The sequence below is a fragment of the Triturus cristatus genome, chromosome 6 (genome assembly GCF_964204655.1).
Source record: "Triturus cristatus chromosome 6, aTriCri1.1, whole genome shotgun sequence".
Classification (NCBI taxonomy): domain Eukaryota; kingdom Metazoa; phylum Chordata; class Amphibia; order Caudata; family Salamandridae; genus Triturus; species Triturus cristatus.
The window spans coordinates 429,905,839-429,929,347 of NC_140589.1; the positions used below are offsets into that span (position 1 = coordinate 429,905,839).

The following is a 23,509-nucleotide window of genomic DNA, read 5'->3' on the forward strand; positions in this document are numbered from 1 at the left end:
TTACTCACACACCTAGTCAGTCATGCAAAGAATCAATCACACTCCCATTTACTCGCCTATACACACACCACCTCACGTATTCCTACAGATACTAACACATACTTACTCGCTTATACAATCACTGACACAAGCACACACACCCATACAGCCACTCACACAATCACTCACTCTCACATATAGTCACTTATATACTCCAACACTCCCATATACTGCCTTTCACATATGTAGTTACTCACACATGTACCACTGAGACATCCATTCACTCAACAACACAGCTATATCGTCAGAGGGGGAGAACATAGCGGCCGGATAGGAACGCCGGTCGGGAGCTCCGGGGAGAACATGGCAGCCGGATAGGAATGCCGGTCGGGAGCTCCTTACGGCTATGGACAAATTTTGAGCACGAGATAAGGTTTTGCTTGTTAAACTGTTAACTTCCTCTCTGAAGGCTTCCAGGTGTCGTCCAGGGTCGTAGCATGTCCCTAGTCACCCCGGTGAACGAGCTTTTGCCCTCCGCACCTCTTTCAGCGGCACAACGCTGTTTGAAGGGCGGCACTCGGGCACGATCTCGGACTGCGGGCCCGATTCACAGAACTAACTTAAGACAAAATCCTAAACTTACTACTTTTGGTATTCACAGAAGTTAGGATTTTGTCTTAAGTTTGTCTTAAGACAAACTTAAGACAGACTTAAGACAGACTTAAGACAGACTTAAGACAGACTTAAGACAAACTTAAGACAGACTTAAGACAGACTTAAGACAGACTTAAGACAGACTTAAGACAAACTTAAGACAAAATCCTAACTTAAGTCTGTCTTAAGTCTGTCTTAAGTTTGTCTTAAGACAAACTTAAGACACAATCCTAACTTCTGTGAATACCAAAAGTAGTAAGTTTAGGATTTTGTCTTAAGTTAATTCTGTGAATCGGCCCCTATGTCTCGGACTCCATCTCCCGGCCCCCCTGCTGACGCGGCACTGCTAGGGGATCGGAGAGGGGATCTGAGCCTCACAACAAGCTCAGTGTGGGCTAAGGCAGGTCAAGTCCTGTGGGAGAGCAGGAAAGCGGCAGCAAGAGTTTCCTTCTGTGTGAAGGTTACTCTCAGCCCCAGCCCCAGCAGCAAGTACACCGGCGGAGGGGAGAAAAGCGTGACGGGCACAGCAGGTTCCACCAAGGCAACCAAAGTTGCTACCTCCACCAAGAAAGGACGGACTCGAACTCCGAGAGGCGCAATACAAACCAACAGAGTAAGTGAAGCAAATAGAGGGGTAGCATGATAAAATCCCAAATTTTGGTTCAGAGCAATGACCATGTCATGAGTGATGTAATATGTGATGTCATCAGCAGTACATTTCTAAGGTTTTTTAAATGCTAATTTCTAACTACACCTACATAGGTAGGACATGTGCAGAAAGAGGAAGAAAGGTGCAGAAAGAAGCAAGAGAAGTGCAGAAAGAGGCATGAGAGGTGCAGAAAGACAAAGAAAGGTGCAGAAAGAAGCAAGAGAAAGCAGAAAGAGGCAACAGAAGTCCAGAAAGAGGAAAAAAGGTACAATAAGAAGCAAGAGAAGTGTAGAACCAACAGAGGTACAGAAAGAGGCCTACTTCAACTATACCTTACCACAGACTCATACAAAGTAGCATAAACACTAATCCTTCACCCAGGATGTCTCAAACCTCACTTTTCTCTTGAAGGTTTACTATTCATCGACTGCTAAGAATGTTAGGCCTACCAAATGTAAAACAGCAATCCTAAGCATATCACTGTTGTAAGGCTGACCAAGTTTGTGAAGGTATGCATGAGGGTCGATGCTTTTAACTAGGGACATGTTAAATGAAAATAAACATACAAATACTAGAATACCTGTGTTTCAAACAGCATACTTTGTGTATTTGTGTACAAAAAGGTGTATGCATTTCTTTCTGCTCACAATACAGGGGACATGGGTATTCAATAGTGTATTTGAAGGGCTCTATAACATATATATACATGACATGTCTGCCTCTGCAACCGCATGGCAGAGCAGAACTGAGAAGATTTGACCACCTATAGGAGAAGTTACCCGCTTTTTAACCTACCATCTTCAGATGCATACCACATGTAAGAATACATGTACAAGAAGACATATCCCTCAGTCACGAGAGCATGCAGACCTTTAAACGTGACAGATTGCACTTCCCATTTGAGTACAGAAAGATGCGAGGGAAGTTCAGAAAGAAGCAAATAAATTGTAGAAACAGACAAAAAAGGTGCAGAAAGAGGAAAGAGGGGTGCAGAAAGAGGCAAGAGGGGTGCACAAATTTGCAAGAGAGGTGCAGAAAGAAGCAAGAGCAGTGCAGAAAGAACTAACAGGTGCTGAAACACACAAGAGGGGTACAGAAAGAGGCAAGAGAAGTAGAGAAAGAAGCAGCAGAGGTGCAGAAGGAGGCAAGAGAACTGCAGAAAGAGGAAAAAGTTGCAGAAACAGGCAAGAGACGTGCAGAAAAAGGGAACAGGGGCTCGTAAAGAGAGGTGAAGAAGGGTGCAGACAGGCACGAGGGGTGCAGAAAGAAGCAAAAGAAGTACAAAAAGAAGCAAAAGAGGTGCAGAAAGAGAAAAGAGTGGTGCAGACAGAGGCAAGAGGTGCAGAAAGAGGCAAGAGGGGTACAGAAACGTGCAAGAGAGTAGCAGACAGAAGCAAGAGCAGTGCAGAAAGAACCACCAGAGGTACAGCAACAGTCAAGAGGGGTGCAGAAAGAAGCAACAGAGGTGCAGAAGGAGACAAGAGAACTGCAGAAAGAAGCAAGAGAGTTGCAGAAACAGGCAAGAGAGGTACAAAAAAAGGGAACAGGGGCTCAGAAAGAGAGGTGAAGAAGGGTGCAGACAGGCACGAGGGGTGCAGAAAGAAGCAAAGAAGTACAAAAAGAAGCAAAAGAGGTGCAGAAAGAGAAAAGAGTGGTGCAGACGGTGGCAAGAGGTGCAGAAAGAGGCAAGAGGGGTGCAGAAACGTGCAAGAGAGTAGCAGACAGAAGCAAGAGCAGTGCAGAAAGAACCACCAGAGGTACAGCAACAGTCAAGAGGGGTGCAGAAAGAAGCAACAGAGGTGCAGAAGGAAACAATAGAACTGCAGAAAGAAGCAAGAGAGTTGCAGAAACAGGCAAGAGAGGTCCAAAAAAAGGGAACAGGGGTACAGAAGAGGTGCAGAAAGAGGGAAGAAGGATGCAGAAAGAGGCATGAGGGATACAGAAAGAAGCAAGAGAGGTGCAGAAAGAAGCAAAAGAGGTGCAGAAAGAAACAAAAGAGGTGCAGAAAGAGGTAAGAGGGGTACAGAAAAAGGCAAGAGAAGTGCAGAAAGAAGCAACAGATGTGCAGAAAGAAGCAAAAGAGGTGCAGAAAGAGGTAAGAGGGGTACAGAAAAAGGCAAGAGAAGTGCAGAAAGAAGCAACAGAGGTGCAGAAGGAAGCAAGAGAAGTGCAGAAAGAGTCAAGAGAGTTTCAGAAACCGGCAAAAGAGGTGCAGAAAGAAGCAAGAGCAGTGTAGAAAGAACCAACAGAGGTGCAGGTGGAGGCATGAGGGGTGCTGAAAGAGGCAAGAGGGGTGCTGAAATTTGCAAGAGAGGTGAAGAAAGAAGCAAGAATAGTGCAGAAAGAAGCAACAGAGGTGCAGAAAGAGGCACAATAACTACAGAAAGAGGAAAGAGAGTTGCAGAAAGAGGCAGGAGAGGTGCAGAGAAGGAGAACAGGGGTGCAGAAAAAGGCAAGAGAGGTGCAGAAAGAGGGAAGAAGGGTTCAGACAGAGGCAAGGGGGTGTCGAAAGAAGCAAGAGAGGTATAGAAAGAAGCAAGAGAAGTGCAGAAAGAAGCAAGAGGTGCAGAAAGAAACAAGATGGGTGCAGAAAGAGGCAAGAAAAGTATAGAGAGAGGTAAGAGAGTTGCAGAAACAGGCGAAAGAGCTGCAGAAAGAGGCAAAACAAGTACAGAAAAAAGCAAAAAGACGTGCAAAAAGAGTCAAGAGGGGTGTAGAAAGAGGCAAAAAGAGGCAGGAGAGGTGCACAAAGAGGCACGAGAAGTACAGAAAGAGGCACGAGGCACAAGAGGAGCAGAAAGAAGCAACAGAGGTGTAGAAAGGAGCAAGAGCTGTGCAGAAAGAAGCAACAGAGGTTAAGAAAGAGGCAAGAGGGCTGCAGAAAGAGGCAAGAGAAGTGCAGAAGGAAGCAACAGAGATGCAGAAAGAGGCAAGAGAGGAGCAGAAAGAAGCAAGAGAGGTACAGAAAGAAGAAAGAGAAGTGCAGAAAGAACCAACAGAGGTGCAGAAGGAGGCAAGAGGGGTACAGAAAGAGGAAAGAGGGGTGCAGACATTTGCAAGAGAGGTGCAGAAAAAAGCTAGAGCAGTGCAGAAAGAACAAACAGAGATAAAGCAACAGGCAAGAGGGGTGCAGAAAGAGGCAAGAGAAGTGCAGAAAGAAGCAACAGAGGTGCTGAAAGAGACAAGAGAGTTGCAAAAAAGTGAACAGGGGTACAGAAAGAGGCAAGAGAGGTGCAGAAAGAGGGAAAACGGGTGCAGAAAGAGGCAAGAAGGTCGCAGAAAGTAGCAAGAGATATGCAGAAAGAAGCAAAAGAGGTGCAGAAAGGAGCAACAGAGGTGCAGAAAGAGGTAAGATGGGTACAGAAAAAGGCAAGAGAAGTGCAGAAAGAATCAACTAAGGTGCAGAAGGAGGTAAGAGAACTACAGAAAGAGGAAAGAGTTGCAAAAACAGGCAAGAGAGGTGCAGAAAGAGGCAAGAGAGGTGCAGAAAGAGGGAAGAAGGGTACAGACAGAGCCAAGAGGGGTGCATAAAGAAGCGAGAGAGGTGTAGAAAGAAGCAAGAGAAGTGCAGAAAGAAGCAACAGAGGTGCAGAAAGAGGCAAGATGGGTGCAGAAAGAGGCAAGAGAAGTGCAGAAGGAAGCAACAGAGGTGTAGAAAGAGGCAAGAAAAGTGCAAAAAGAGGCAAGAGAGTTACAGAAACAGGCAAAAGAGGTGCAGAAAGAGGGAACAGGGGTACAGAGAGAGGCAAAGCAAGTGCAGAAAAAAGCAAAAGAGGTGCAGAAAGAGGCAAGAGGGGTGCACCAAGAGGCAAGAGAGGAGCAGAAAAAGGCAAGAGAGGTGCACAAAGAGACACGAGTAGTGGAGAAAGAGGCAAGAGAGGAGCAGAAAGAAGCAACAGAGGTGTAAAAAGAAGCAAGAAAAGTGCAGAAAGAAGCAACAGAGGTGCAGAAAGAGGCAAGATGGGTACAGAAAGAGGCAAGAGAAGTGCATAAGGAAGCAACAGAGGTGCAGAAAGAGGCAAGAAAAGTGCAGAAACAGGCAAGCGTTGCAGAAACAGGCAAAAGAGGTGCAGAAAGAGGGAACAGTGGTGCAGACAAAGTCGAGAGAGGTGCAGAAAGCACCAACAGAGGTGCAGAAAGAGGCAAGAAGGGTACAGAAAGAGGCAAGAGAGTGCAGAAAGAGGCAAGAGGGTGCAGAAAAAGGAAGAAAGAAGGAAGAGAAATGCAGAGAGGCAAGAGAGGCGCAGAAACAAGCAAGAGTGGTTTGCACACCATTAGTACCAATTTAACACCCACATTTAGCAATAAGTAAGAGGTGATCATTCTAGGTTTGCAAAGTGCCTTCTACCATGCTGAATTTTTGGTAATGTTTGAGCCGTTTGTTCAAATCTACAGATTATGCAGCAGATGGTGGATTATGTGGCAAATGCAGAAAATATACATTAGTGTGAAAGTTGGTGCAGCCAAACTGTTGCATAATTTCAGTGGCCCTGTTCATACCTCTAACTAGGTCCAGAAGTGCTCCTCAGTGGTTCCTTCTTTTTTGTCTCATTGAGTTTATAGTTTAACTTCTATGGAAATGAGGAAGACTAAACCTGAGGTTACCACTCCACAACACAGACTACCATACCACATAATTACTCTCCATAACACATAATCCCACTCTACATAATTCCTATACACTAAATACCTCATACTTTTTATCCACATAATTTCACTGCACTACGCACCACATAATTTCACTGCACACAACATGCATCCACTCCAAAAAACATTAGTAAAAATTATTTACATTTGCAACTCCAATAGCTCTAACTCTCACACATGTGAGACCTATTACATTGCAAATGCTTCTTTAACTAGTAGTCGCATTTGCAGAATGGTGGAGAAAGGGGGCTGGGCCTCTGACCAGCACTGAGGAATTCCGCTGCATAGGGCTTACAGGAGGTACCAGGAGGGCTTCTTGGCCCCCAAAGTGCCTCAGGTGTAAAGTGGACTTCATCCTCCAACTCGTAGTGTGCCAGGAGGCGCGTTTGCAAAGTGGTGGAAGAAGATCTCTCAGCAATCCCACTGTGTGGGACGTACTGGAGGTAACAGTAGGGGAAGTTTGCCCCCTAGGACAACCTTGGGGGCCAACCACCCCTCCTATTACCTCCAGTAAGTCCCACACAGCAGCATTGGTAAGTTCTCATAGCAGGCCACGCCCCCTTTGCCCACCAGTCTGCAAACGCACTCCCTGGCGTGCTCTTCGATGGGGATTGAAGTCCCTTTGCCTCCTGAGGGTTCTCAGGGGCCAACTAGCCCACCTGATACCTCCAGTTAGCCCAAGATAGTGGGATTGCTGAGATGTGGACACAGGCCACGCCCCCTTTCTCCACCACTCTGCAAACACGTCTCCTGGCGCGCTCCTGTTTGGGGGATAAAGTCCCCTTACCTCCTCAGGGTCCCTGGGGGCCAACAAGCCCTCATCTTATCTCTAGTAAGCCCCACACAACTGGATTGCTGAGAGTGGTCCTAGGCCACGCCCCCTTTTTACACCACTCTGCAAACATGCCTCCTGGCGCACTGCTGCTCAGGGGATGAAGTCCACTTTAGTTATGAGGCCATCAGCACACAAGAGGACCTCATCGCCTCACCAGCAATGCACCAAGAGGTGCGTTTGCAGATTGGTGTAAAAAGGGGCATGGCCTCGGACCACCTCTCAGCAATCCCACTGTGTGGGGTTCACTGGAGGTACCCGGTGGGCTAGTTGGCCCTAAGGACCCTTAAAATTCTAGGGGGCTTGATCCCCAAACCAGAACGCGCCAGTAGGCGCATTTGTAGAGAGGTGCAGGGAGGGGGCGAGGCCTCTGGAGAGATGCCGGCTTCTCTTTTCTTTTTTGTTAGAAGGGGGGCTGTGTGGCCCCCCTTCTCTTAATATTTTGTGGGCCCTGGGGACGCCATCCCCCAGGGCCTGAGACATTTTATTAAACGGGAAGGGGGCCGGACAACCCCTCTCCTGAGGCCATTTTTGGCCCCGGGGACCCCATCCCCCAAGGCTTTGCCTCTTTATAATTTTTATCTTTTTTACGTGAGGGGGCCACGTGGCCCCCTTTCCCTGGGCCACTTTTGGACCCAGGGACCCCATCCCCCGGGGCCAGGCCTCACGTTGGAGATGGCGAAGGAGCCCCAGTGCCCCCACGGTCCCAGCCGGCTCCCCGCCTACTGCGGGAGACGGCATGGCTTTTGGACAAGGGGAGCTGCTAACATGAATCAGGAGTTTGCAATGACAGGGCGGGAGCACTGTTCCCGCCCTGCCATTGCAAACTGCAATGTCCCGGGGGTGGGCACCCCGGGACATTGCTGGAGTCGGACTGGGGCGTGGCGGTCCCAAGGACTGGGGGTCCGCAACAGACCCCATATTTAAACGAAGTGTGCCCCGGGAGGTGGTGGTCCCTTGGGTAGTGTGGGGGGGCTGGAGCACCCCCACAGAGTTTTAAAAAGTAGGCCCAGGGGTGGTGGTCCCAGGGGCTTCGGGGGGCCTGTGAGGCCTCCGCCCTATATTATTCAAAGCCCCGGGGAGGTGGGGATCCCCGCGGCAGTGTGGAGGGGAAGGAGCCCCCCATGCATTTCTTTAAAAAAGCCCCAGGGAGGTGGCTGTCCCCGGGGCTGCGGGGGCCCCATGGGCCCCCGCTACACAAATTTGGATTTGTTTTTTAAAAATGTTTAAGCCAGATTCACGTACCGTACGGGAATCCTACTGAGTATTTTTTTGTAAGTTTATTTTGTCCCTGGGGGTCCCTGTGGGACCCCCTGAGCAGGCCTTGGGGGTCAAGGTGATTCTACCCTGCCCCCTTATCTTGTTTTTTAAGTTTTTCCTTGTGCCTCGGTTCTACCGAGTCACAAGATGGCTGCTAACACTTTTTAGTTTCGAGTGTTGGCAGCCAATCAGAATCAACCTCATGCTCAGGAGGGTTTGTGGATCCACCGCAGTCATCAGATATATATTTTTAAATATGAATATTTCAGGAACTACTGAACGGATTTATACCATTTTAAAAAAAAAGGTTGCTTTCTGTACCAAGAGCTACATTTTTACCAAATTTGGTGTAAATCCGTTCAGCAGTTCGGGCTGTAGCTTTTTCCAAAATTTCCTATGGAAATTAACATGGAGAAAGCATGTTTTGGAACCCCCCTTTTTTCTCGGCCCCCACTTGACGAATCACCCCGAACTTTCAGGACCACAGACTCAACTACTGCTTCCAGAACTCAGACTTCAGCTGCACACCCACATCCCACCTCACCTCAGCTACCAAACTCACCAACAGCTTCCACATAACGCACTCCAGAACATCAGTCGCAGCAGCAGCGCCGCCAGCATCGGCCTGCCCAAGCACTTGACCCCCTCACCCCAGATCTCTCAGCACCACTTCTCCGGCCCGGCCTTACTCCTCTCCATCTCAAACCTGGCTACCTCGCACTTTGCCCTTAGGACGCAGAACCAGCACCATCCGGCCATGTTTGCCACCCCTCCCTTGTTACCCCCCCACCAGTGTTGCCCACTAACAGCCTTGTGAATCCAAGTCACCTAGCCGGCCCTGGTTACTCATATACCAGTCTGTTGATATCATTCAACCAACCAATCATGTATTGCCAGCCTCATTCTGGGATCCTTATTGGCACTTTGTCTCAAGCATCGCTCTTACCCCTGCCCATGAGTCCTCATGTAGAGAACCACCACAGCATGACCTGCTGAAACAGGGAGTGCCAGTTCGACAAGTAGACCCCCAAGTTGGACCTCTCTTTCTACCGACATTTCAACTTTTTTCCCATCGTACCCTCCAACGATGCCCCCCATGCTGTCCCATTCAGGCCCCTTTGGGTCACTTCAGGGAGCCTTTCAACCCAAGACCTCAAACCCCATCGACATGGCAGGACGGGCAAGAGCCGTTCACCACAACCTCCTGCAGAAGACATCCGGGGTAACGGATCCATACCGTTCATCTGTTAGAAATCCTGGGACGTAGTGTGCGGTGCACGTCCAAATAGCCTGGCAGATTTACCACCACCAGCAGAAAATGAAGCAAATGCAGATGGACCCCATAAGCTGGACATCTGGCCCGGCCCTTGTTCTCCAGCACTAGGTCTTCTCATCCCACCACATCCCCTATGGACCCTCGTTGCACCAAAGTGGCTTCCATCCCACCAGCCACCTGGCAGCTTACAACAGCCTGTTTACTCACAAGGAAGGGCCAACCCTTCAGAGCTTCACCAACCCGTAGGAGCCCTGGAACCGGCTCCACCGAACCCCATCTTCCTTCCCTACACCGCCACAGTGGCCCAAGCCCACCGAGTCTGAACACTGCTCGTCCACGACCAATCTCAACAGAGATCGGGACAGAGAGCCAGGGAAACGGGCTCTCTCCATGAGTAAAGATGAACGTGACAAAGACAGGGATATGATGGATAGAAGTCATCATTATTCAAACCAGTCTTCACCTGCCTCTGCTCTTGTGAGTCATCAAATCAGCAACCTTATCTGTAGCAATAGCCAAAACTCCAACGATTCCCTGCGGTTAAGCAGTATGGTGGAACGGGAGAGACCCAAGGAGCCAGAGAGGGACCACCTTGAGGGGTTACGGGCACCCACCCCAACAGAACAGAAAATTTAAGGAGAGTCGCTCCCCAGTCAAGGAGCCACTAATTCTTGAGAAGAGACTAGTGGAGGACAACACCAAGCCGGTCATTCAGTCTGTCTCTCCCTACAGCAAACCTGTCCTCAGCAAAAGCCTTAAGCTCAGCAACTTAATGAACAAAGACTTAGAGAGAAAGCCTGATCTTCCCAACGAGCTCCTGGAGATCAAAAAGATGTCAAGGTGAAGGAGGAATGCAAGGAGGAGTCTGATGTTCTTGTGGTCGGAACCTTCCCATCATCCCAGAACAGCGGAGCATCCGCCGCCTTCCTCCCTGCATAGACTGTAGTTGCTTCAGTCCATGGCAGCTGCCATGCCCTTGTCAATGAGCAACATCCACCAGATGAATGCTATGAATGCCCTAGACCGCTCCAGGATGATGAACCCTCTCTTCAGCATGAACCCCTTGAAGGTACGGGACCCACTGCCACATCCGGGCTTCACGTGGGACCCCATGAGGGATCAGCTGTGAGATGCTTACCGGAACCTGGACCTTCAGCGCCGGATGGACTTTCAGCTCCGTGCTGCTGATGCCATGCACAGGTTCCCGGCCACAGCGCTGGTTTTTACGACCACAAGCGAGTCTACCGAGACCGGGAGCACCATGACTTTAACCATGAGCATCTCATGGAGGCACGCCGAGAGCAGGAGCGACTGCAGCAAGCTGATGAGAGGGAGCGGGAGCGCTTGAACTTGCGTGATGAGATTGAGCGTGCCCGGATCCACCACTTGCACTCATCCCCCATGGAGAGCCATTTGGCCCACATCTCCTCCTTCATGCCCCACCTGAGTGCAATGCATTACCCAGGACTGAGCACCTCCTCAGCCATGCACAATGGGATTTTAAACAGGACCTCCCCCACAGCCGCCCTTAGTGCCCCACCCGATTTGGTACCAGCCAGCAGCACTAGGCCCACCTCCCCTCGAAGGACTACTCCACTCACAAACTCTAAATCCAGAGACTATTCTCCATCCAGGAACCCAAAAGAAGTGGAAGCAAAGTAGTCTCAGAAAAAAAACGTAAAAACAATATTTTTGTTTTACTGTAGATAGACTTTTTATTGCAAAAATGCACTGTATCATTTTTTTCCAAACATTAATTTTTTAGGACGCAAGCACAGTTCTTTACCCTAAGTGGAAGGATGGGGAAAGTGTCAAATTTTAGACAACCAGACAATTGCTTAGATGAAGAATCTAGCCAAAATATTTTATTTATTTTTATGACTAGAGACATCTGTTTGTCCGAAGCTCCATGTGGCCTTTTTTTAGTTCTGTTTTTGGTGCAGGTGTGAGGTACTTTCATACAGAAATTGTCACTGTGTAAAAGGGTGCTGCCATAATTCACATGGTGATCCAAGGCCATGCCCCCTTTTTACACCACTCTGCAATGCAGCTCTGTGGTGCTTACTGGAGGTAGCTGGTGGGCTAGTTGGCCTCCAGGGACCCTCAGGATTCAAGGGGACTTAATCCCCCAACTTAAAACACGCCACAGGGCGCGTTTGCACACTTGTCACATCAGGTCACGCCCCCTCCCTGCACCACTGTGCAAACGCGCCCCCTGGTGCATTGTAAACTGTGGGATTAAATCCCCTTGAATCCTGAGGGTCCCTGGGAGCCAACTAGCCCACCAGGTACCTCCAGTAAGCACCAGGGAGCTACGTTGCAGAGAGGTGGTCCAGGCCACACACCCTTTTTACACCACTCAAATTCACCATGGACTCTCTTCACAGTACTCTAATCATTCAGTCACTACCCATGTAGTCATGCAGTGATTCAGGCACTAACACATGCCCTGCTACAATCCCTGTGTACTACCCATGCAGTCCTCTAACCACCTACACACTTTTCATTCGCTCCTTCAATTCCCCTGGTAGTACCCATGCAGTCCAGCAATCACCCTGTCACTTCCTGTGCACTTCTCCAGTCACCCAGCCACTACCATGTACTAATACAAACACTCCGCCAATACCCAAGCACTTATAAATTCACTACGCACTCTCCTTGCAGTACTCTCATCATCCACTCAGTACCTATGTACTCATGCAATGACCCAGTCTCTAACACATGCACTGCTGCAATCCCTTGAGGACTACCTATGCAGTCCAGTAATCTCCCTGGTACTAACTATGCAGTCCTCCAATCACCCAGCCATTCCTATGTGCTTATCCAATCACTGTGCCAAAACCCAAGTACTTATAAATTCACCATGCACTCGCCTCGCAGTACTCTAATCATCCAGTCACTGCCCATGTAGTCATGCAATGATCCAGGCACTAACACATGCACTGCTACAATCCCTGTGTACTACCCATGCAGTCCTCTAACCACCTACACACTTCTCATTTGCTCTTTCAATTCCCCTGGTAGTACCCATGCAGTCCAGCAATCACCCTGTCACTCCCCGTGCACTCCTCCAGTCACCCAGCCACTACCATGTACTAATCCAAACACTGCCAATACCCAAGCACTTATAAATTCACTCAGGCACTCTCCTTTCAGTATTCTAATCTTTCAGTCAGTAGCTATGTACTCCTGCAATGATCCAGGCACTAACTGATCACTGTTACAATCCCCTATGCACTACCCATACAATCCTGTAACCACTTACACACTTCTGATTTGCTCCTTTAATTCCACAGGTAGTACCCATGCTGTCCCACAATCACACTGTCACTCCCTGTGCACTCCTCCAGTCACCCAGCCACTACCATGTACTAATCCAAACACTCCGCCAATACCCAAGCACTTATAAAATCACCATGCACTCTTCTTGCAGTACTCTAATCATCCAGTCACTACTCATGTACTCATGCAATGACCCAGGCATTAACTCATGGCAAAGACAGAGGAGGTCATGTTAATCACAGGGGTACCCCACCGCATAGTGTCCCTGGTGTATGTAGGTGTTTTCACTGTATTCTAAGTGTCTTTTAGCATAGCACTGGCTCTAGGCCTGGTTAGTCAGAGTCAGTTACCACCAGTACCCGTCAGCAAAATGTTGGGGGCACAGGAGGACTTTCTGCTCCTCTGTTGGTTCTTTCTGCACATCTCTTCTTCTTCCTGCACTTTTCTTTGTCTTTCTGGACTTCTGTTGCCTTTTTCTGCATTTGTCGTGCTTCTTTCTGCGCTTTTCTTCCTCTTTCTTCACATGTCCTACCTTTGTAGGCATAGTTAGAAATTAGCGTTGAAAAAACCTTAGAAATTCACTGAAAAAACCATAGGTTTCAGTGACGTTCTAGTTAGAAATTAACATTTAAAAAACCTTAGAAATTCACTGAAAAAAACATAGGTTTTAGGGACGTTATAGTTAGAAATTAGCATTTAAAAAACCATTGAAATTCACTGAAAAACCACATGTTTCATCGAGGTTATAGTTAGTTGGACATTTCACTCATAAAAAACCATAGAAATTCAGCCGTTATAGTTAGTAGAGCTAACTATAACTCGCGCCCCCGCAATGCACTGGTGGTGACATCACATATTACATCATTCATGACATAGTTAGTGACATCACTGATGACATCACTGATGACATCATTCAGTGAATGTGCATTAGTTGGTTATTTAAATATGTATTAGATATATGGCAATCTGCATTGAAGAATGAGTGGATATATAAATATCTAGATGGAGGATTTAGTAGCAGTGTGATTGACTGTTTACTTGACTAATTTATAGTGTCTCACTAAATATATTGGATAGTGACTAAACTACATGTTATAACAGTTGTTTGGGTGAGTGAATATCTTTATGGGTGTGGTGATGAGCAAATATATCTCTCAATGGTACATGCCCAACAAACTAGAAAAATAAAAGGCAGTGTATGTGACATTTGTTGTATATAAATAAGTATACATAAGACTCAGTGATTCTATGAGTGACTGTATGGATAACTGTATACTTGTAATAGTGATTTTATAACACACTAAGTATGAGTTACTATCTATATGAATAAATGAAGTGGTGTTTGTATAAGTGTATAGCTGAGTAAATGTAAGTATGATCTATTGTTTGCATAAGTGAGTAGGATGACTGCATAAGTGAATAGGATGTGTGCTGGTGTGTAATGTCGATATAGGTGTACAAGTATATTTGATATCAATCAATCAATCAATCAATCAATCAAAAGTACTTGTAAAGCGCTCCACTTACCCGTGAGGGTCTCAAGGTGCTGAGGGGAGGGGGCGCCGCTACTACTCGAAGAGCCAGGTCTTGAGGAATCTTCTGAAGGTGAGCAGGTCTTGGGTATGCCGTAGGTGGGTGGGAAGGGAGTTCCAGGTCTTGGCGGCGAGGAAGGAGAAGGATCTGCCGCCGGTGGTCGTTCGTTCGGGGGATAGCAGCGAGGGCGAGGCCGGCAGAGCAGAGCTGGCGGTTGGGGGTGTAAAAGCTGAGTCTGCTGTTCAGGTAGGCTGGTCCGGTGTTGTTGAGTGCTTTGTGTGCGTGGGTGAGGAGCTTGAAGGTGATCTTCTTGTCGACGGGGAGCCAGTGTAGGTCTCTCAGGTGGGGGGTGATATAGTTGCGGCGGGGGATGTTGAGGATCAGTCGGGCGGAGGTGTTTTGGATGCGTTGGAGTCGTCGTAGGTGTTTAGCCGGGATTCCTGCATAGAGTGCGTTGCCGTAGTCCAGCCTGCTGCTGACGAGGGCATGTGTCACTGTTTTTCTTGTTTCGGTCGGGATCCACTTGTAGATCCTGCGAAGCATGTGGAGGGTGTTGTAGCAGAAAGAGGAGATGGCGTTGACCTGCTTTGACATGGAGAGGGAGGAGTCGAGGATGAATCCTAGGTTGCGTGCGTGGTCCGTGGGTGTCGGTGCTGCTCCCAGCGTGGTCTGCCACCAGGAGTCGTCCCAGGCGGAGGGGGTTGGTCCGAGGATGAGGACCTCCGTCTTGTCCGAGTTAAGCTTCAGATGGCTGCTCCTCATCCAATCGGTGATGGGCTTCATTCCCCCGTGGAGGTTGGTTTTGGAGGTGTGCGGGTCCTTGGTGAGGGAGAGGATGAACTGGGTGTCGTCGGCGTAGGAGATGATGTTGAGGCCGTGCAGGTGGCCCACTTGTGTGAGGGGGCCATGTAGATGTTGAACAGCGTCAGGCTGAGGGATGATCCCTGGGGTACGCCGCAGATGATGTCGGTGGCTTCGGATTGGAAGGGCGGGAGGCGGACGCTCTGGGTTCTGCCGGAGAGGAAGGACGTGGTCCAGTCGAGGGCCTTCTCTTCGATTCCAGCTTCTTGAAGGCGTGTCATTAGTGTGCGGTGGCAGACCGTGTCGAAGGCGGCTTGCAGGTCCAGGAGGATGAGGACTGCCGTTGTCTAGCTGGCGCCTGATGTCGTCTGTGGCGGCGATGAGGGCTGTCTCAGTGCTGTGGTTTCGTCTGAATCCAGACTGGGACGGGTCTAAGATGTTGTTGTCCTCGAGGTGGCGGGCCAGTTGTGTGTTGACGATTTTCTAGATGACCTTCGCCGGGAACAGGAGCAGGGAGATGCGCCGGAAGTTTTTCAGATCCGTGGGGTCCGCCTTGGGCTTCTTGAGGAGGGCGCTGATCTCGGCGTGCTTCCAGCTTTTCGGGAATGTCGCTGTCTCGAAGGAGATGTTGATGACCTTCCGTAGTTGGGGTGCGATGGCTGCATCTGCTTTGTTGAATACGTGGTGTTGGCAGGGGTCTGACGGTGATCCAGAGTATGGAGTTCATGATCTTGCGTGTCTCGTCGTCGTTGACGATGGACCAGGAGGTCAGGTGGTTGGTGCGGGTGGTGTTCGCAGGGGGGTGGTTTCTGGTGTAGTCGGGGCAGTAGTGGTGTTGAGGCTGTCATGGATGTCAGCGATCTTGCGGTGGAAGAAGGTGGCCAGTGAGTCGCACAGTTCTTGTGATGGCGGGATGTCGTTGGCGTTGGCGCTGGGGTTGGAGAGTTCCTTCACAATGCTGAAGAGCTCTTTGCTGTTGTGTGTGTTGTTGTCCAGGTGGTCTTTGAAGGAAGATCTCTTGGCTAATCTGATGAGGTGGTGATGTCTGCGGGTGGCGTCCTTGTGGGCCGCGAGGCTGTCCGGTGTGCGTTTGTGGAGCCAGTTCTTCTCCAGTTTCCGGCATTCACGTTTGGAGGTCTTGATCTCTTCGGTGAACCAGGTGGCTTTCTTGCTGGTGTGGTTGTTGGAGGGTCGCTTGAGTGGGGCAAGGGTGTTGGCGCAGTCGTTGATCCACTGTCTGAGGTTGAGGACGGCGGCGTCTGGTTCGGTGAGGTCGGTGGGCGTGCTCTGCGCAAGGGTGGCAGTCAGCTGGTCTTTGATGACTTTGCTCCAGCAGCGACGGGGCAGCTGTTGGGTGCGGTGGTGCGTGGTAGGTTTCTTGAAGGTGAAATGGATGTAGTGGTGGTCGGTCCAGTGGAGTTCGGTGGTGTGGTTGAAGGTGACGTGGGTGCTTGTGGAGAAGACGGGGTCGAGCGTGTGGCCGGCAGCATGGGTGGGAGCGGTGACGAGTTGTCTGAGGCCGAGGTTGGCGAAGATGTCGATCAGGGTGGCGGAGTTGGCGTTGTTGTTGTTCTCGAGGTGGAAGTTCAGGTCCCCGAGGAGGATGTAGTCCGTGGAGGCGAGTGCGTGGGTGCTGGCAAGGTCGGCGATGGAGTCGGTGAACTGTGCCCGGGGTCCAGGGGGTCTGTAGACGAGGGTTCCTCTGAGGGTGTTGTTGGGGTCGGTGTGGATCTGGAAGTGCAGGTGTTCGGCGGTGTTGAGGGTGTCATCTGCATGGGCGGAGACCTTGAGGGTGGACTTGTGGGCGATGGCTATTCCTCCTCCAACTCCGTTGGTGCGATCCCTGCGAGTGATCTTGTAGCTGTCCGGGATTGCTATGGCGATGTCGGGTGCCGAGGAGTCGTTCTACCAGGTCTCGGGCAGGAAGGCAACGTCTGGGGCGGAGGTGTCGAGCAGGTCCCAGAGCTCAACGGCGTGTTTGCGTGCGGAGCGGGTGTTGAGGAGTATGCAGCGAAGGTGGTTGGGTCCAATCCTTGGAGGTTTGGTAGCTCTGTCGCAGGTGAAGCTACAGGTGCGGCAGGAAAAAGGTCCGTGGGTGCGTTTCGGGGCAGCATGGAAGCAGCTGCGGTCTTGTCCGGCGTTGAGTGCGAGGAGGGCGCTGGCGTCGTATCAGAGTCTGGCGTCGTGGCGTTCGCAGGGTCCAGGGGTTCTGGCGCTGGGCATGGTCCAGGCGCGGACGGGCGCAGACGGGCTTGCCTCTGTCGCGCCCGCTGCGCATGGCCGTGCAGCGGCCGCCAGATAAGGCGGGCACACAGCAGGCTTGAACTCACAGCGGAGCAGCAGCGAGAGGGGAGAGGCACTGGCACACAGGTGGAGCTGTCGGCAGGAGGGGAGTGACCTGGCCTGCAGGCGGGGTCAGGGGTCGCTCTCACTGCCGCGCAGCGGCCGCCATATAAGGCGGGGAGAGAGGGAGGATCAGCTGGGAGGCGGGAGCGGGGCGGCGAATGGACGGCGGGGGGCGGGGCCGCAGGGGAGCAGTGGCGGGAACGGCAAAGGGATTACAGAAGAGAAGGGGGAGGGGGGAGACGCGCTGGACGCAAAGAGAAAAACCACTAAAACACAATTATAAAATACAGAAGGCACAAAAGCACAGAGTTACAGCAGCACAAAAACGGGGCAACAGTGAACCACAAACCAAGGGGCACAGTACAGCAGTCAGGCAGCAACGAGCAGCGGACACAGCAGGCTCGAACTCACAGCGGAGCGGCTGCGAGAGGGAAGGGTACTGGCACACAGGTGTAGCTGTGCGGCAGGAGGGTGTTCTGTTGATCATTGATCATTGTATGAGTGAATCTATAGGTAAGTGATTAGATGTGTGTGTAGATCTAGGAATCACTGAGTGGGTTTTTAGAAACTTGTATTGGTGTGTCAATGGATTCAAATATGGTACTCTGTATTTTACAGTGAGTTATGAAAGGTTATACTATTGTATGATGAGGTGTATCTGATTGTCACGTGGATGATGTTATCAGTGATGTCATTTGAGATGTCATCAGTGATGTCATTAGTGATGTCACTGACCATGTCATGAATGATGTAATATGTGACATCATCAGCAGTGGATTGCAGGCGCGCGAGTTATAGTTAGCAGAACTAACTATAACGGAGGAATTTCAATGGTTTTGTACGAGTGAAATGTCCAGCTAACTATAACAGCCCTGAAACCTATGGTTTTTTCAGTGAATTTCTAAGGTTTTTTAAATGCTAATTCCTAACTATAACATGTCTGAAACCTATGGTTTTTTCAGTGAATTTCAAAAGTGTTTTAAATGATAAGTTTTAAATGTAATAATAGTTATATGTATTTTTTTTATACTGATTTTCTCCAGTTTTTTAACTGTTTATTTTTACATATTTTATTTTTTTAATTACATTATATATTTTTTATATAAATGGAAATAAAAATGTTTTTTAAAATATTGAGACTGAAATATTGTTTTTTTTGTTGAATGTATAAGTGCAGTACTATAAGTGTATTGGTTAGTTACGGGATTGCATGCATAGTGGATAGGGGTTTGAACCAGTCCATGTGCTAAGGCCTAGCTCACAGGATGAGTACTTGGGTACTGACTGAATGATTAGAGTACTGCAAGGAGAGTGCCTGGGTGAATTTATAAGTGTTTGGGTTTTGGCACAGTGAATGGATTAGTGCATGGTGCTGAATGGGTCACTGGAGGAGTGCAAGGGGAGTAACAGGGTGTTTGCTGGAGTGTATGGATACTGACTGGAGAATTGAAGGTGTGAAAGACAAGTGTGTAGGTGGTTAGAAGACTGCATGCATAGTGGATAGGCATTTGAAGCAGTCCATGTGCAAAGGCCTGGCTAAGTGCATGAGTACTTGGGTAGTGACTGAATGATTAGAGTACTGCAAGGAGAGTACCTGGGTGAATTTATAAGTGTTTGGGGTTTGGTGCAGTTTAAAAAAAAATCAGATGAGTACTGGTGGTAACTGACTCTGACTAACCAGTCCTAGAGCCAGTGCCATGCTAAAAGACACTTAGAATACAGTTAAAACACCAACATACACTAGGGAACACTATGCGTTGGGGTACCCCTGTGATTAGAATGACCTCCTCTGTAAGCCCCTAGTACATAATAGGGCAGGGGGATTAAAAACTACCTCTTAAAACGCGCCACAGGGCATGTTTGCATACGTCACCTCAGGCCCCATCGCCTCTCTTCACCACTGTGTAAACGCGCCCTGTGGCTGTTTTAATTTGGGAGATTAAGTCCCCTTTAATCCTGAGCGTCCCTAGGGTCCAAGTAGCCCACTAGGTACCTCCAGTAAGCGCCACAGTGCTGCATTGCAGAGAGGTTTAAGAAAGGGCACGGCCTGGACCACCTCTGTGCAACGCAGCGCAGTGGCACTTACTGGAAGCACCTGGTGAACTAGTTCGCCCCTAGGGTCCCTCAGGATTAAAGGGGAATTATTTCCCTATCTTAAAACCCGCCACAGGGCGTGTTTGCACATGTCACATCAGGCCCCATCCCCTCCCTTCACCACTGTGTAAACGTGCACTGTGTCCATTTTAATTTGGGAGATTAAGCCCCCTGGAATCCTGAGTTTCCCTAGGGTCCAAGTAGCCCACTAGGTACCTCCAGTAAGCGCCACAGAGCTGCGTTGCAGAGAGGTGTAAAAAGGGGGACGGCCTGGGCCACCTTTCTGAAACACAGTGCAGTGGCGCTTACTGGAAGCACCTGGTGGACTAGTTGGCCCCCAGGATCCCTCAGGATTGAAGGGGAAGTATTTCCCCATCTTAAAACCCACCACAGGACGTGTTTCGCCACATCACCTCAGGCCCCATCTGTGAGAAAGTGCCATCTTTCTTGCATAGTATGCCCCCACTTTTTGCTGAATTACTAATGTGGTTTGACTGACTGTGCCCTGGGCTCCTGCCAATCAGGTGCCCAGGGCCTGTGTTCCTTCCCTAAATCTGTATTGAAGCTGAAACCCAATTGGCATCTCTGGCCACATGTCAGCCCTTGGTAAAAGGTACCCTAGGTACCCAGGGCATTGTGACCAGAGAAGACCCCTAAGGGCTGCAGCACTTATTGTGCCACCCTTAGGGGCCCTGCACCCTGACACACACACACTGCCTTTGCAGACTGAGTGTCCTGGTGCAGAACTAAATAAAGAGTCGTCATGGCACACATCCCTGTATGCCATGCCCACAAACCCACTGCCCTGGCATACATCAGTCACCCCTCTAGCTGGGTGCCCTATGCCAGTGGTGTGGGCACAGGTGCATGATCCCTGTGCCCCTACAGTACCCACGGCCATTCCTGGGCACTGTAAGCGCAGTGATGCCATTAAGAGTATATGGTGCTGGGAGGTTGTCATTACGAACTCCACAGCACCATAATGACTACACTGAAGACTGACAAGTTTCATATCAAACTTCTCAGCACATTAAACCCACACTGATGCCAGTGTGGGATTTATTGTAAAATGCACTACAGAGGGCATCTTAGAGATGCACCCTGAAACCTAACCTACAATCCACGTCTTGTCTGAGAGGCTGCCTAGGCTGCCACACAGCAGACATGTTGCTGGACCCCTGGGTGGAGAGCCCCCACGCTCTCCTAGGCATGCAACAATGCACTTCCTGAGCGAGGTGCTAGGTCTCCTCCCCCAGGATGGGCAGGGGGAAGCTTCTCCAGACCACTTGCTGTACTCAGCAACTGGCCCCCACCGGTTCTGACCCCCACTCTGGCGGGAAGACTGGTGGGAAACCCTACGTGAGTAAAGGAGGTGTGCCAGCCTGTGCCAACTCCACACCTCAGGTGGGAGAAGCGAGGTGAAGCACAACTCCGGGGCCCGGTCATCTTGAGGATGGGGAGCCATGCCCAATCAGAGATAGGCTCCTGCCCCCCTCCCACAGGAGAGGAGCAGAATAGGGGGTGTACTCACCCCAGGACAGGGACCTATTGGTCCCTGCCCTTCCCCTACCTGTAACGCCCCTAAATTTAGTATTTAGGGGCACCCTGAACCTTCCTTCCTCAGATCCCGATTTCAAAACAAGAAAGAAGACCAAGAAGAGGAAGACCTGCTGTGCAGCTGCTAACAAGAGGATGACATCAACTGACTTGGCCCCAGCCCTACAGGCCTGTTGATCCTTGAACCTGCTCCTGCTAAATCCCGGCGTTTCCTGCGGACAGCAACCTCAAGAACCCCGGAGGACCTGGCTGCCTCGACCCTCTTAGAGACTGGGACTCCCACGAGCAGTGGCTCTGCCCAAGCAGCACCACCCCTGGTGCCAGCCAGGAACTGCAAATCCAGCCCACTCTGCACCCGCCGAGCCCTGCTTGTGCCCAAGTGGACAAAGACCCTGAGGACATCCCTCCGGCGATACTGACCTGAAATCCAGTGCCCAAGGACCCTCCTCAACGACCCAGACGACGCCTGCAGACTCAGAACCAGAGACCCCTCCAACCGCGACCAGCAGAGGGTAAGATTTCCCGATGTCCAAAGACACCCGTGCACCCGGCGCTCCTGGCCTCCTCTGCCCAACTCCAGGGTGCCTACCTACCCTCCAAGATCCCAACTTACCCCTCGAAGTGTTGGTCACCCCAGAAGATCCACCGTCCAGAGCCTGCAGCCTTTGTTCCCTTTTAAAGATCTCCATTGCATAGCATTGAGTGCCCGACGGCTCAAAAGCACCCTGCACCCAGCCGCCCGAGTGCCCCTGGCAGTGCAACCTTTGTCCTATCCTACTTCTCCATTTGCCCTGAGAAAGTGACCAGGAGCCCAGCTCCCACAGCCGCGAGGCCTGCTAGCAAGCAGCCACCGACCGAAGGCCCCCTGCCTCTCATTGGATAACATTGGGCCTAACTACCTCTGCACCCGGCTGTCCCTTTGCTGCTGAGGGTGTACCAACTGTACCTACCTGACCCTGAGAGACTCCTGAGTCTATGGCCAGAACCTTAACTCTGCCAGTTGAGTACTTACCTAAAAGCCGATAACTTTGGAGTGTGCAGTTTTGGAACTTGAAAATATTCATCTAAAATTAGCCGAACTACGAATTCCGATTTACTCACCTGTTATCAGGAGAGACCTCAGTGCTGCATCTTTGAGCCCAGTACTGATCCTGAAAAGTAATTCTAACCGTACTTACTAGTAACTTGAATTTCCTTCTATAGGATATCATTGCCTGCTTTTTGCTGAAAAAGTTTCTAAGTGTCGATTTTTGAAACTTACAAATATTCCTCTAAAATCAGCCGAACTACGAATTCCAATTTACTCACCTGTTATCAGGAGAGACCTCAGTGCTGCATCTTTGAGCCCAGTACTGATCCTGAAAAGTCATTCTAACCGTACTTACCAGTAACTTGAATTTCCTTCCATAGGATATCATTGCCTGCTTTTTGCTGAAAAAGATTCTGTGTCGATTTTTTAAACTTAGAAATATTCCTCTAAAATCAGCCGAACTACGAATTCCGATTTACTCACCTGTTATCAGGAGAGACCTCAGTGCTGCATCTTTGAGCCCAGTACTGATCCTGAAAAGTAATTCTAAGCGTACTTATCAGTAACTTGAATTTCCTTCCATTGGATATCATTGCCTGCTTTTTGCTGAAAAAGTTTCTAAGTGTCGATTTTTGAAACTTACAAATATTCATCTAAAATTAGCCGAACTACGAATTCCGATTTACTCACCTGTTATCAGGAGAGACCTCAGTGCTGCATCTTTGAGCTCAGTACTGATCCTGAAAAGTAATTCTAACCGTACTTACTAGTAACTTGAATTTCCTTCTATAGGATATCATTGCCTGCTTTTTGCTGAAAAAGTTTCTAAGTGTCGATTTTTGAAACTTACAAATATTCCTCTAAAATCAGCCGAACTACGAATTCCAATTTACTCACCTGTTATCAGGAGAGACCTCAGTGCTGCATCTTTGAGCCCAGTACTGATCCTGAAAAGTAATTCTAACCGTACTTACCAGTAACTTGAATTTCCTTCCATAGGATATCATTGCCTGCTTTTTGCTGAAAAAGATTCTGTGTCGATTTTTGAAACTTAGAAATATTCCTCTAAAATCAGCCGAACTACGAATTCCGATTTACTCACCTGTTATCAGGAGAGACCTCAGTGCTGCATCTTTGAGCCCAGTACTGATCCTGAAAAGTAATTCTAACCGTACTTACCAGTAACTTGAATTTCCTTCCATAGGATATCATTGCCTGCTTTTTGCTGAAAAAGATTCTGTGTCGATTTTTTAAACTTAGAAATATTCCTCTAAAATCAGCCGAACTACGAATTCCGATTTACTCACCTGTTATCAGGAGAGACCTCAGTGTTGCATCTTTGAGCCCAGTACTGATACTGAATAGTAATTCTAAGCGTACTTACCAGTAACTTGAATTTCCTTCCATTGGATATCATTGCCTGCTTTTTGCTGAAAAAGTTTCTAAGTGTCAATTTTTGAAACTTACAAATATTCATCTAAAATTAGCCGAACTACGAATTCCGATTTACTCACCTGTTATCAGGAGAGACCTCAGTGCTGCATCTTTGAGCCCAGTACTGATCCTGAA

At 49.3% G+C, this 23,509-nt stretch overlaps 1 pseudogene; it reads left to right on the forward strand.

The window, feature by feature from the left end:
• Window positions 1-9,108: 9,108 nt before the first annotated feature.
• On the forward strand, window positions 9,109-10,959 carry LOC146817259 (autism susceptibility gene 2 protein homolog; annotated as a pseudogene).
• Window positions 10,960-23,509: the final 12,550 nt, after the last annotated feature.